The sequence below is a fragment of the Phyllobates terribilis genome, unplaced genomic scaffold (assembly GCF_046119375.1).
Source record: "Phyllobates terribilis strain yellow unplaced genomic scaffold, ASM4611937v1 Scaffold_9__5_contigs__length_417890890, whole genome shotgun sequence".
Lineage (NCBI taxonomy): Eukaryota > Metazoa > Chordata > Amphibia > Anura > Dendrobatidae > Phyllobates > Phyllobates terribilis.
The window spans coordinates 29,578,894-29,593,946 of NW_027362769.1; positions in this window are offsets into that span (position 1 = coordinate 29,578,894).

Below are 15,053 nucleotides of genomic sequence, written 5' to 3' on the forward strand. Positions count from 1 at the left end.
ACACTGCAACAAATTTTTAATGGAGGTCAGAAATGGCAGTATTTTCTGAAAATGTATATGTGATCCTACTTGTGCCTCTCAGAAATGAAAATTACTTTTTTGTTCTTTTTGTTCTGTATCACTTTTAATCACTGAATAATACCATCATTTGAGCTAGGCTCAATATCACTAATGTTAAATCCTTAAATGCTGTTGTCAATTTCATACAGCTACATTTTTGGCTTGCTATCCCTGGGTTGTGCTGTCTCAAAATGCTGATGGGTTGATGTAAAAACAAAGCTTAAAAAAAAACGGATGGTGGCATTGCTTTTTTTCCCCACAATTTTACCTTATTTAGAATTTTTTCGTTTTTCAGATCATTAAAATAAATGTTATCATTCAAAATTGCAACTCATCCCACATAAAACAAGCCCTCAAATGGCTACGTCAATGGAAAAAAACAAAACAATATTGCTTATTAAGAAGGGTAGGAAAAAAACAACAGAACAAAAATGGAAAATCATCTGGCTATGAAGCTGGTAAAGTGTATTCCTCTTGGATAAGTACAATATCCCATTTATAATATTTTACATTAAATATTTTTGAGATATCTCTGATGACCAGAATGATACAGTGTGATCTCTGCTCTTAAATTTGCCATGTACCTTACAATGAAATAGACTAAATATCAGATGAAGGTCAAATCACTCACATTAGTGTGCTGGCAATCACTTTTTCATGTGGGAAACAATTCTCATATCTTGAACAAATAATCTTTTCAATAAAGTATCTATTCAGAAAGCAAACATAATTTTAGAATCGTAGAGAAAAGATTTGACCTGGATCGTGACATGTTCTTTAAAATTACCTTTTTCATGCTATAGCTGCAAAGTATGCCTCTTTGTGTAACCTTATTGCCTATTCCTGACCAGGTTTATCAAATTTATTCAATATATAATATTTACTTTAGTTATTATTAAATTTATTTATATATTATTACATCCCAGCTCCAGCATTAGAATACTTGTCCTTGCTCTACTTATTGATATTATTATTATTATTATTATTATTATCACGATTAACAACTTCTGAACTTTAACTACTTCCATATCTGGATGGCTTGCATATTTCTTTGCAGTGGTGTTCAAAAATATTATTGGATAGTATATAAGTTGCACAAGATCGTGCAGCTGGGGAAATGAGAATCAGGCTGTCAAACTCTCTCTGTCTTCTCTGTGGGGAGTCTGGCTGTGTCTATTACTATCTCTTCCTTCTTATGTTTGTATGCCCAGCACAGAACAAATGATATGTAAACAGTAGAGGAAGCACTAGCTGTTTTCTTCTTTAGACCCAGCTCAGTTGTGCAGCCAGGAGGATGAATTTTCCCTGTTAGGCTGTGTGCCCACGATGCGTTTTTTAAGCTTTTCCACAGCGGAGAAAATGCTGCAGAAACGCTTAAAAAACGCATGGTAGAAGGCCTGCCATGTCCCCCAATGATAAGCCGCATGTGCTGTGCACATGCTGCGGAAATTTCCACTGTGGATTGTCATTGCGGAAAAAAATGCAGCACTACCAATTATTTTGCAGAAGTGCTGCGTTTTGCATTAGAACACGCCAATTCCGCAAGACTGCATCTGCGTAATTGGCGCATTCTAATGTGCGGATGGTACCCGGATGTAGAGGAGAGGAGAGTCTCATCCACACCCAGGTACCATTAAAAGTTGTAAAAAAGGAATAAAATAAAAAATAAAGATTATATTCACCTTCTGACGGCCCCCGGACTCCTTCCCTGTGCTGGCTGCCGACAGATCGCGCAGGACTGAAGGACCTGCGGTGACGTCACAGTCATGTGACGGCAGGTCTTTCAGTACAGCGTACTGCAATCTGCCGGCAGCCAGCACAGGAGCGAAGCAAGACTGCGGGGGCCATCGGAAGGTAAGTATAGATTTATTTTTTTATTTTTAACCATTCTCTCGGGTCACACTATATAAATCCATGCTGTTTGCATGGATTTATATAGTGTGACCAAGTTGTCAAGCACTTTCCAAGTGATGCTAAAATCGCTTGGAAAGCGCTTGTCAACCCGCATGCGGAAATACCAGTGAAGAACGCTTCATTTCCGCATGTCCCTGGCAGGAAAACGCATGTACAATCCACATGCGTTTTTTTCTGCCAGGGAGATGCAGAAACGCTCAGGAAAAAATCCAGAGCATTTCTGCATCGTGGGCACATAGCCTAACTGGGACTAATATACCAACCCCAGATACAGGAACAAATAAATTCAAAAAAGATTTAAAAATTGAATTACCCTCAACGGTCTTTTTGGACTTTATGGGGGCACAGTATGTAAAATAAATAAGTAAATAAATAAACGAAAGGCTAGAAAAAAATTAATTAATTAAAAAAATCACTGCCAGTCAAAATTTCTGCTACTTGCACCTCCCTCAACAACAAAAAAAATTACATGTCCAATATACAGTATAAAATTATTCTTACAGAAATTTGAACAATATACTTCTGTGTAAACATGGTATTAAGGCCCTCATACTCATTAGATAAAGCCATCCAAAACTGCTGATTTTTGTGGGCTTGGGTGACCATCTGATATGGTTAGAGGTCTTCCAGACTTCTTCTGACAGATTATGTTGGGAGACATAAGGATTAGGTGGATTAGGTGGTTGAAATCAATTGTCCTATCCTTTTTATTGTTGGGAGATAACAATCATCTAACAGCAGCTCTCTCATTGAGAATACAGAAATCCGCAGCCAATTCAGGTGTCAATGTGTGATTATAACAATCGGGCTGCGCTGCTACAGCGCCCTAACTAGAGACACCTGCTCTACATCCTAACACAGTTGAACACCGGTGTCACACTCACAGTTCTGTAGAGCTCAGGAAAAAGTTTGTTAGCTTCTGCTTGGTCCTGCTGTAGTTGAGCCTAGTCTGTTGTGTTGAGCTCTTCCTTCAGGTTAATGGATCCACCTTCTTATTGGAAGCCAGGTAGGAATTTAGCAAAGAGTAGTTTTAAGAAATTGTTTATACTATTGAATTTTGCATTGTCATAGCTGGAGCACGGTTTGTGTGACACGCTCCAGCTCTCTCTCTTTGTATATATTATTGCTGTTATCATTACAACTGTTATTAGTCTAATTTTCCAGAATATAATCTGTCTTTTAAGAAAGCCAGTGTTTTGTTTCTGCCTCCTCATCTACTGTACCATATTTGAGTCCTGCCTGGGGGTGTCGTTCAGGCACCACTGCATGCTCATTACTTGAACTGAGCAATTGCTAATGCTCGGATGTTCATTTTGAGCAATGAGTATAATGGGAGTCAATGGGAAATTTGAACATTTTTCCGCCAGACCCTACAAAGAGGTCTGGGGGGGCAGTGAAAATGTTAAAATCGATGAAAAAAGTGCTGAATGGAAGGAAAACAGCATGAGGAAGACACCTGGAAGCATCTCTGCTCCCTAATCGCTGCTGAGAACAATGGTGTCACACTTTTACTCCACTTAAAGGACTGATAATAAAACATTCAAAACTGATGAGAAAATGGAGTTTACAGGAAAAAAAAAGTTAAGAAACATTCTTACCAGTATAATGTATTTAATTTTCTGGAAAAATTTCAAGGGTGCCAACACTTTCGGTCATGACGGTATTTACTATTCACCACAGAAAACATCTTTCATGTATTTAGAATTGTTTGGGGTTTTTTTCAGAAAGGAGGCCTCAGGCATTGACAGAATTATTTTTTTCTCATTTCATGTTCCTTGTGATGGGTAATTCTGGTAATTCCTTTGCGTCCCTTCATTTTGAATTTCTGCTGGGTACGTCAACTATTACATGAATTATCTTGTTGAACTAAACATGAATTCTCTGGCTGATCTGGTGATCTAGTGATCTAGTGACCAGGTGACTTGGAGTGGGCAGCACGGTGGCTCAGTGGATAGCACTTTGCAGCTGCAGCATTGTGGTCCTGGGTTCAAATCCCACCAATGACAACATCTGCAAAGGAGTTTGTATGTTCTCTATGTTTGCAAAGGGTCACTTGGGGGTTTCCTCTCACTCCAAGGACCACCAGCTCCTTTTGTCATAGTGGCTGATGAGGCCTTTAGACTTTGCCAAAATGTATTACATCCATTCCCCAGATGAGGTTTTGATGTCCGGAGGTTTATTGTAGTACTTGAAACTATGAAACCTTCAGAATTCTCCATGTTTCTGTGTAAATTTTAACTAAAACTACATACGTTTTTCAAACATATCCTAACAGTAGATAACAAGAACCAAATTAAACAAATGAGTATAAAATATTAGACTTTGTCATTTTTTATTTTGGAGAATGGTCCAATATTTCATGTCTATGAGTGGCAAAAGTATGTGAACTTGTAGAATTACAAGATAATTTGAATATGAGAGTTTGGTGTTTCAAATGATGGGATGACAATCAGCTGTGAGTGGTCAAGCTGTTTTAAAGAACAGATATTTATCAAAGTCTAATTTACACAACCTGCTTTTGGAATTGGATCATGGCATTAACAAAGGAGATTTCTGAGAACCTCAGAAGAAGATAATTAATACTTGGCTCACCGGTCACATTTCTTATAATTCCCATAGTTCATTATCCTGTCTTCTATGTCCCTATTTCCCTTCCCCCATCGCATCCATTCTTTTCGGTCACTTAACTCTATGCCCTAACTTCTGCCGAGTCTCAGCTCCAGACGTCATGGACCATGCTTTAACTCGGACGATACATGTTGTAAAGTCACAATGTGCAACGTGACAGCATGGTGCGCAGGGAGGATCGGAGGTTGCGTGCAGGTAAGTATCAGGAGACTAAGTCACAGATGTATGGAGGAGACAGGTTGTGGATGGCTTTGTATGTAGTGGTTAGGGTTTTGAACTGGAGTCTCTGGGCAATGGGGAGCCAGATAAGGGATTGTCAGAGAGGAAAGGCCGTGGAATAGCGGGGGAACAGGTGGATTAGTCAGGCAGCAAAGTTTAGTATAAATTGGAAGGGTGCGAGAGTGTTAGATGGGAAGCCACAAAGCAGGAGGTTGCGGTAATCGAGGCGGGAGATGATGAGGGTGTGCACTAGTGTTTTTGCTGATTCTTGATTAAGGAATGTGCGGATCTGGGAAATATTTTAGAGTAGGAGTTGGCAGGAAGTGGAAAGGGCGTGGATATGTGGTTTGAAGGAGAGATCAGAGTCAAGCGTTACCCTGAGGCAGCGAGTTTGCAGGACGGGGGAGAAAGAGCAGCCATTGACTTTTATGGATAGGTCTGTTGGAGGGGTTGAGTGATATGCGGGAAAGATGATGAATTCTGCTTTACGTATATTCATTTTTAGAAATCTAGCAGAGAAGAAGAATGAAATACCGGACAGACATTCTGGGATTCTGGTTAGTAAAGAGGTGATATCGGGTCCAGAGAGGTAGATCTGTGTGTTATCAGCATCCGCATAGAGATGATATTAAAAGTCGTGGGACTCTATTAGCTGTCCCAGGCCAAAGGTGTAGATGGAGAAGAGCAGTGGTCCTTGAACGTGTCGAGATGTGGAGGTGGTATGTAAGTGGGAGACGCTGAATGTCCTATCTGTTGGGTATGAAGAGATCCAGGACACGGCCAAGTCTGTGATACCAAGTGATGAAAGAATATGTAGTAAGATGGAATGGTCCACTGTATGGAAGGGAGAGGACAGGTCCAGGAAGGAAGAGGTCAGAGTAGTGTCACTTGGATTTGGCATTGGTGACTTTAGTCAGGGCAGTTTCAGTGGAATGATGTGGTCGGAAGCCAGATTGTAAGCGGTCAAAGATGAAGCTGGAGGAGAGGTAGTAGGACAGTTTAAGATAATAATCTGGAAAAGATGGATGTGTTGTTCCAGTAGTTTTCAGCTATAGAGAAGAAGAGATACGGGGCGATAGCTAGACACAGAGGAGGGCTTTTTGAGGATGGATGTGATCGAGGCATGTTTGAAGAAAGAGGGGAAGACACTAGTTGTTATTGACAGGTTGAAGAGATGAGTTAGGGTTGGGATGAAGACTGTGGTGAGGTTTGGGATTAAGTGGGATGGGGTCGGGTCGAATGCTCAGGGATGAGCTGTGATCTGGAGAGTAGAGATGAAAGTTAATCTTCCAAAATGGCGGAGAAGCTGGTTTTGGAGGAGGAGGACTGAGTAGTTGTGAGGAGAGGCTGTGTTGACTGTAGGCCAAAACTTTGATGTTATCAATCTTCTGCTTGAAGAATGAGGCAAAGTCTTCAACTGAGATGAGAGGAGAGGGAGGGTGTGCTGGGGGATGGAGGAGTGAATTGAAAGTGCTGAATAGCTGTTTGGGGTTGTGAGACAGGGAGAATATGAGAAATGAAAAGTAGGTTTGTTTTGCTGCAGTGAGTGTGGACTAGAAAGTAGTGAGGGACTGTTTGAATGTGATAAAGTGGATCCAGTTGGATGAACATGTAAGTGGGCTGCTGTTAGAATCTATTTTGTTTTACTATCGGCCATCTTGTTGTGGTTTGCTGGCTTCTATTCTTTCCCTCTGGTGCTGGGTTTCTTGGTCACGTGATCTCTGCACTCTTTATTACTCAGCACCTGGCTCTCATTCCCCACTGGACATCAGTGTTGTAACGCTCGTGCTCTGACTAAGTAGCCTTGTTTAGTTCTTCTTGCTTTGGACTATTGTTATCCTGGGACTTCTTGTTCCACCAGTTTTGTTTCCTTTAATTTTCGTTTCTGCAACTAACTTTTCTCTTAGGAGGTCTCCTGTTTTTCCTTCCAGTCCTTAGATCTTTTAGGGACCCCTTTCACCTTCCTACAGGTCTTTGTTTGAGTTCAGTGCAGGAGTTTTGGTGGGGCTATTCATAAGGAATAGGGCACCCACCCCTGCGTAGGGTAAAGCTGAGTCTCAGTGCAGGGACAGTTTTCCCTCCTATTCCTTAGTCCTAAGTTGCAGAACATAACAGTATGTCCAGCCGCGTTTAAAAAAAAAAAAAAAGTTTTATTTTATTTTTATTTTTCTTCTCCTCTCCTCTTCCTGGATTTTCTTCAGTATGGTTACCATCCAGGAGCTTGCTCAACGCTTGCAAGGGTTAACTCTGGATGTTGCCGATTTTCAGCAGTACGTGAGTAAATACCCTGCAGAACGCTATGAAGAACCTAAGGTAGGATTACCTGAGTGTTTCTCGGGGAAACAACAGTATTTTTTTTCATTTAAAAATGCTTGTTTGTTGTATTTTCGGCTCAGACCTAGATCTTCTGGTAGTGAACTACAGCGTGTAGGAATTATTATGTCTCTATTGTGTAAGGAACCTCAAATCTGAGCGTTTTCCTTGTCTCCTGATGATCATTGTTTGAGTTCTGTGGAGGCATTTTTTGATGCCATGGGTTTGCTATATGATGATCCTGATCAGGTTACATCAGCTGAGGCAGAGCTCAGACGTCTCAAACAGGGTTCTCTTGATGCTGAGAGTTATTGCACCCTGTTCAGATGATGTTCTGTAGAGGTCAGGTGGAACAACCCTGCACTCAAGTTTCACTTTCTGGCAGGCTTGAGTGAAAGGGTTAAAGATTTGTTCATTGCATTCCCTGCACCTGATACTCTGCAAGTTGCCATGCAGTTAGCTATCCATGTGGATAGAAGGTTGAGGGCTAGACAGAATGAGGAGAAGTTTCCTGTCTTGCTGGATTCTGTTTCTCACAATATTCCTGCCGACACTGGGGAACCTATGCAGGTCGGGGCAATGTCATCCCATTCCAAGGAGAAGGACAGGAGGTTCTCTGAGTGACTTTGCTTGTATTGCGGTAAGGCTGATCATTTTTTAAAGCAATGTGAGGTTCGCTTAAGGAAAGAAAAAAAATGGTCAGTAGAAATAACACTCCCATTCGCATTGCGTTTTTATGTTCTACTGGGGTGTTTTTTCCTGGTAATACCACCTGTCAGGGTCGTTTGATTGAGTTTCAGGTTATGGTGGATTGTGGTTCTGCACTTAATTTGATTGATCAACAATTTCTTGAAAAGTATAAGTTTGATTCTGAACCTTTGTCGTCTCCTTTTCCTGTGGTGGCAATTGATAATACTCCCCTGGAGCATGGGAGCATTCTTTGAAAGGTCACTGGGTTTCCACTTACTATGAATATGGAACATCAGTAGCAGATTGACTTATTTGTACTTGCTAAGTTGCCTTCCCAGGTCGTCCTGGGGTTGCCCTGGTTAAAAGTGCATAATCCTTTGCTGGACTGGTCGTCTGGTTCCATAAGATCCTGGATTCAGGGGTGTTATGGTAAGTGTTGTAATGTTCACATTGCGGCTGTTGTGAAGGGGGTGTTACCTGCACCCATTCAGGATTTTTGGAGGGTTTTTTCGGTGGTGGAGTCAAAAGCTTTACCACCTCATAGAGATTACGATTGCGCTATTGACTTCATCCCTGATGCTAAGCTCCCTGTAACGGGTCTGGGAGGCGGAACCTCTGAGCTACTATACAAGGGGGCGGTCCTTGTAAGGGAGCAGGTGGCAACCAGGGTAGACGGGCAGGCAGTCACAGCAGGTGACCGGGACAGTCTCTGAATGAACGGACAGGAAGTCACGGCAAGTGACCGGGGCAGTCTCTGGATGAACGGGCAGGAGGTCACGGCAAGTGACCGGGGCAGTCTCTGGGTAAAGGATTGGTATGACCTGTGGCGGCTGATGATAGACGTGAGCTCCCAGGTGAGCAGGCGAGAGTCTCTGGATAAACGGGTGGTCACAGCATGTGACGGCGGAGCCTCCAGGAAGACCAACAGACAGGTAGCAGATGAGCGCTCCCAGGTGAGCGGGCAGGAGTCTCTGGACAGGCGGGTGGTCACAGCACGTGACGGCAGAGCCTCCAGGTAGGCTAGCAGACAGGCAGCAGATGAGCGCTCCCAGGTGAGCGGGCAAGCTGGTCCTTAGACAGACTGACAGGAGTTGGAAGGCAGACCGTCGGACCTCAGGCAAGCAGGCAGGTAGAAGATGTGCGCTCCCAGGTGAGCGGGCAAGCTGGTCCTTAGACAGACTGACAGGAGTTGGAAGGCAGACCGTCGGACCTCAGGCTAGCAGGCAGGTAGCAGGATATCAGGCAGGAATAAGACAGCAGACTGGCAGGAATCTGGCAGGTATCTGGCAGGTAACTGGCAACGGGACCTGAGGGCTGAAGCAGAGTAGTGAACAGTGCTACAACATTGCTCGGGCACCTCCATTTTGGAGGAGGTGCCTTTTATATGGGAGGTCCTCCGGCAATTGGCCGGGGACTCCTTAGGACGGCGCGCGCGGTCCCTTTAAGAGCGGGGGAGCGCGCGCGCGCGCGCCCTAAGCACACTGCCGGGGAAGGAGCGCGTGCCGGAAGCAGCGGGGAGAGAAGCGCTGGAGGACGCCGCGCCAGGAGCGGGGAGGTGAGAGGGACGGCGTCTCTGCTTAGAATGGGGCAGAGACGCCGATGCTACACTCCCTAAGAATCGGTTGTTTAATCTGACAATTCCCGAGAGGGAGGCTTTGAAGGAGTACCTTCAAACTAGTTTAGCTGCAGGTCACATAAGACCCACTAAGTCTCCTGTGGCGGTTGGGTTCTTTTTTGTCAAAAAGAAGGATGGGGGTCTTAGGGTGGCACGGTGGCACAGTGGTTAGCACTGTAACCTTGCAGTGCTGGGGTCCTGGGTTCAAATCATACCAAGGACAACATCTGCAAGGAGTTTGTATGTTCTCCCCGTATTTGCGTGGGTTTCCTCCGGGTTCTCCGGTTTCCTCCCACACTCCAAAGACATACTGATAGGGAATCTAGATTGTGAGCCCCAATGGGGACAGCGACAATAATGTATGTAAAGCGCTGTGGAATATGTTAGCACTATATAAAAATAAAGATTATTATTATTAGGCCATGTCTGGATTTTTGGGAGATTAATAAGATCACTGTGCGCAATCTTTACCCTTTACCACTTATTCCTGATTTGTTTAACCAATTGACTGGAGCTAAATCGTTTTCTAAGATTGACCTTCGTGGGGCATATAATTTGCTGCGGGTGAAGGAAGGAGATGAATGGAAGACAGCTTTTAACACCCCGGAAGGTCATTTTGAGTGTTTGGTGATGCCTTTTGGGCTTACTAACGCTCCTGCATTTTTTCAAAATTTCATCAATGAGATTCTGAGACCCTGGATTGGTAGGAGTGTTATTGTTTATCTGGATGACATTTTAATTTATTCATCGGATCTTGAGTCTCATTGGCAGAGAGTCCGCGAAGTTCTTCAGATACTGAGAGATAACACACTCTTTGCTAAATTAGAGAAGTGTCAGTTTGCTGTCCAGAAAATTTGTTTTTTGGGTTACTTTGTCTCTTGTGATGGTTTTGAGATGGACCCGGTGAAATTTCAGGCTGTGCTGGAGTGGCCGAGGCCTGAGGGTTTGAAGTCCATAAAGAGGTTTTTGGGGTCTGCCAATTATTACATGAAATTCATAAAGAATTTCTCTGCCATCACTAAACCCATTACTGATCTTACCAAGAAGGGTGCTAATACAGTCCAATGGTCCACTGAGGCTATTGAAGCTTTTGAGTATCTCAAGGAGGGGTTCAGCTCTGCTCCTGTTCTTATCCAGACGGATGAGACCAAGCCATTTTTGGTTGAGGTGGATGCCTCATCTATAGGCGTAGGGGCAGTTCTGTCCCAGGAGGGTGAGGATGGGGTGCATTCCTGTGCTTTCTTTTCAAAAAAACTTTTTGAGACAGAGCTCAACTATGATGTTGGGAATCGTGAGTTGTTGGCTATTAAACTCGCGTTCGAGCATTGGCGACAATTTTTGGAGGGGGCTCGACATCCTATACAGGTTTTCACTGATCATAAGAATTTGATTTATCTGGATGCAGCTAAACGTTTGAATGCCCGTCAGGCTAGGTGGGCACTTTTTTTTTGCCCGGTTCAATTTTTCCGTAACCTTTGTCCCGGGGTCAAAGAATGTTAAGGCTGATGCTTTGTCTCCTAGTTTCTCTCCAGTGGTGAATGCTGAGAGGGAGGAGTGTATTTTGCAGAGAGGGGTGGTGGTGGCCGCATTGGATTCTGAGATGGAGAATAGCATCGTAGGAGCTCAGAGTGCGGCACCAACTAACACTCTATGTTGTAAATTGTTTGTGCCTAGAGCCTTGAGGAGAGCGTTGTTTGTTGAATGTCATGAGTCTCGGTTGGCTGGTCACCCAGGGATTTTGGAAACTAGGAAGTCTATCGGTCAGAGTTTCAGGAGGCCTGAGTGGCAAAGGGAAGTCATCAAGTGGGTGCGTCAGTGTCCTGTGTACGCTAGGTCGAAGGCCTCTCACGCTCTGGCTGCGGGCTTGCTAAGCCCCTTGGAAGTTCTAGTTCGCCATGAACGCACCTTGCCATGGATTTTATCACCAATCTGCCTTTATTGGAGGGCTTTTCTGTCATCTGGGTTGTTGTGGACCGGTTTAGTAAAATGTGTCATCTGGTTCCGTTCAACAAGTTACCTTGCGCCAAGACTCTTGCTAAGGCTTTTGTGAAGGAGATTGTTACAGTTTGTGGCTCGCTTTTGGCGTGCTTTTTGTGACAGATTGAAAATTCATTTGTCATTCTCATTGGGGTATCATCCAGAGTTCAATGGACAGACTGAAAGGAAGAACCAGGATGTCGAGCAGTTTTTGAGATGTTTTGTGGCAGACAATCAGGAAATGTGGTCAGAATTTCTACCACTGGCGGAGTTTGCCCTTAATAATCATACTTCTTCCTCGGCTGGTTGTTCTCCTTTTTTTTGCTGTACTAGCAGGTATCCATCTTTTGGTCCATTTTCCAAAGTTGGGGCTGCTGTACCGGAGGAGGACAATTTTTCTGGTGATTTGGAGAGGGTTTGGACCAGTGTACGTCTGAACCTTAAAGAGACTAACAGGAGATCAAAAAGGTATTTTGACAAAAAAAGAAAGGAGTCCTTGTTTGCTGTTGGGGATATGGTTTGGTTGTCCTTTAGGAATCTTCTTTTGAAAATTCCTTCTAAAAAACTTGGGCCTAAATTTATGGGTCCTTTCAAAGTGGTTCAGATTGTCAACTCGGCAGCTGTGAGGTTGGGCATTCCCTCATCCTGGAGGATTAATTCAGTGTTTCAAGTGTCGTTACTTAAGAAGGCGCACACGCCTGATAAGCAGGCGAAGCCTACTGTTCCTCCTGCTGATGAGGACGGTGAATTTGAGATTTCTCGCATTTTGGATTCCAGGTGGCATAGATGAAGCTTACAGTATATTGTGTACTGGAGAGGTTTCGGCCCTGAGGATAATTCCTGGGTGAAGGCCGAGGACGTCTCGGCCTCAAGGCTAATTAAGGCTTTTCACAGGAGATTTCCTGGTAAGGCTCGGCCTAGAGGATCCGGAGGATCCTCGTAAAAGGGGAGGTACTGTTAGAATCTGTTTTGTTTTACAATCAACCATCTTGTTGTGGTTTGCTGGCTTCTAGACTTTCCCTTTGGTGCTGGGTTTCTTGTTCACGTAACCTCTGCACTCTTTATTACTCATCACCTGGCTCTCATTCCCCGCTGGACATCAGTGTGGTAACGCTCATGCTCTGGCTAAGTAGCCTTGTTTAGTTCTTCTTGCTTTGGACTATTGTTATCCTGGGACTTCTTGTTCCACCAGTTTTGTTTCCTTTAATTTTCGTTTCTGCAACTAATTTTTCTGTTAGGAGGTCTCCTGCTTTTGCTCCCAGTCCTTAGATCTTTTAGGGACCCCTTTCCCCTTCCTACAGGTCTTCGTTTGAGTTCAGTGCAGGAATTTTGGTGGGGCTGTTCATAAGGAATAGGGCACCCACCCCAGCGTAGGGTAAAGCTGAGTCTCAGTGCAGGACAGCTTTTCCCTCCCATTCCTTAGTTCTAAGTTGCAGAACATAACAGCTGCGCTGCTGGAGTAAATAAATTCTTCAGAGATTATGATGATGATGATCATGATGATGATGATGAAAAGGCATTTTATTCACTGTACTGTACAAACGTCTTTTTCACTTGAAAACGCGTTGTGAATGAAAATGTGGCGCCCCTGTGGGTTCAGTCACCACAGAGGTACTGCATCTCTCCCAGAGGTGTGGTACCCCACTGTCAGGTAAGGAGGGAGTACTACATGGGACCCATACACCCGCATCCAACACACTCTACTTCAGTGGGGAATGGCGAGATTGCTCCTAAGGGAGAGTTCAGTCCCTGGTCCCTAGCTGGAGGGTGGAACCATGTAGTGGGTGTGGGTGAAAGAAGTAGATGAGGGGAGCACCGTCAGGAAGAGTATAAGAAGAGGGGGAACCATCTAGAAGCAGTGAAGTCAGTCAGAGTGAGAGTGCAGAAAGGAGCAGGGCCCAGTCTAAGAGGCCCAGGAGAAAGAACGAGAGAGGACGGGAGCAGAGGAAAGGTTTCAGAGACAGAGGGGATCCCAGGGGCATGGTAAGTGCAGGAAGCAACCCGTGCGCCCGAATCTACACGGACGTGGAGAGATCAGGCCGCAGAGGAGACCGGCCCCTAAACTAGTGGACAACAACCAGGCTCAGCTAGATAACCGGAGGCTGCTGCATTTGCAAGGTGCAGCAGCCAACCACCACAATTACATTGCCGGAAAGGTGGCTGCATAGGGTCCAGGGGATTGCAAGTCACCCGACAAGACCCGAGGCTACCAGCTTGGGACACTAATTGTGAGGAGCAGGGCAGGAGGGCGAGAGCCAGCGCAGGAAAGACGACCAGGAAAGGCACATAGAACGGGGTCCCATTTAAGTACTCCTGAGAGATTGGAGACTTGCTGAACCCCTTCCCTGGAGGAAACAGGACGACGTGGAAGGTTACACACTGGCCCTGGTAACCTGGAGTCTTGAACAGCTGTGAGTAAACCCTGAAGACTGCACCCCACTGTGTCCTGGAATTATTGCTGCACCATCGCCAGCCCTGCACTACACAGTATCAACCACAACTACCTCATACCATTCTACATATACTGCCCTGGAGCTTAGCTCTGCCTGTGGAGAGCTGACTCAACTCTGCTGCATCACCATCAGCTCCAGTGGATCTGCACCGCAGTGGCATCCCCATACAGCCGCATACCACAGGTGGCGTCACGAACATTATTATTCTAAAAACTTTATTCCCATTTACTTTGCCCTTTAATTGACCACCCTGGGTCACGGACCAGGTCACTGCCCCCATGACAACCCCCAGCACCGACCAGCCCGGCTACCGAGTACCCCATGGCCCAGGACGTGCGTCAAAAAGACTTTTCATCATCATCGTCTCTGAAGAATTATTTTACTCCAGTAGCGCAGCCCACTTACATGTTCATCCAACTGGATCCAATATCTCCTGGAGGATTTATCCACCAGCCACAGGGAAGCAGCAGCTGTTTTTCTTCATGCCTACATAGGAGTTGTGTCTGTCACAACTCCACCAGGTGAGAGTAACCAGCACTTTCCTACTCTCCCTCCAAAGGGTATCACTCTATTGTGCATTCTGTTCCCCACATTTAGATTTACATATAATGTTATAAAGTGCTTGTTGGAGTGGGATCTTTTCTATCTTTGCTCAACAACCCTGGAATCCTGCCTCAGTTCTTTAGTCAGTCTTTTATAGGTGTATTATTGTTTTTTTACACTGTTTGTCTTGCCCTCTGAGGTTCAGCAAAATGGAGGCCATTATTGGTCACCATTTTGCTGAATATACTCTGAGAGAAATACTAAAATCCTGCATTCTGGAAAATACTATTTTTTTTGTAAAATTTGAGAATTCAATTCACTTATATCTAATAATTTCCCTTCTCAAGAGTGGACGACTGACAAATATCACTCCAAGAGAAAGGCATGTAATAGTCCATGGGGTCACAAAGATACTGTCACATCTCCACCAGAATCTGCTCCTGTGACTTCTGCTTCTGTTGCCAGGTGCCTCCGTATTCACTCTGTGGATGCTGGTGATTGAGGAGAGGTCAGAGCCAGAAGCTCTATACGGCGGGCTCTGTCCAGACACTAAGGTTAGTGTGGCTGGGACCTGTAGTGCCGTCCAGTCTTGCAGTATGGGTGTGTGTGGGAGTTATCATCTCCCTGCTCCAGCTAATTTG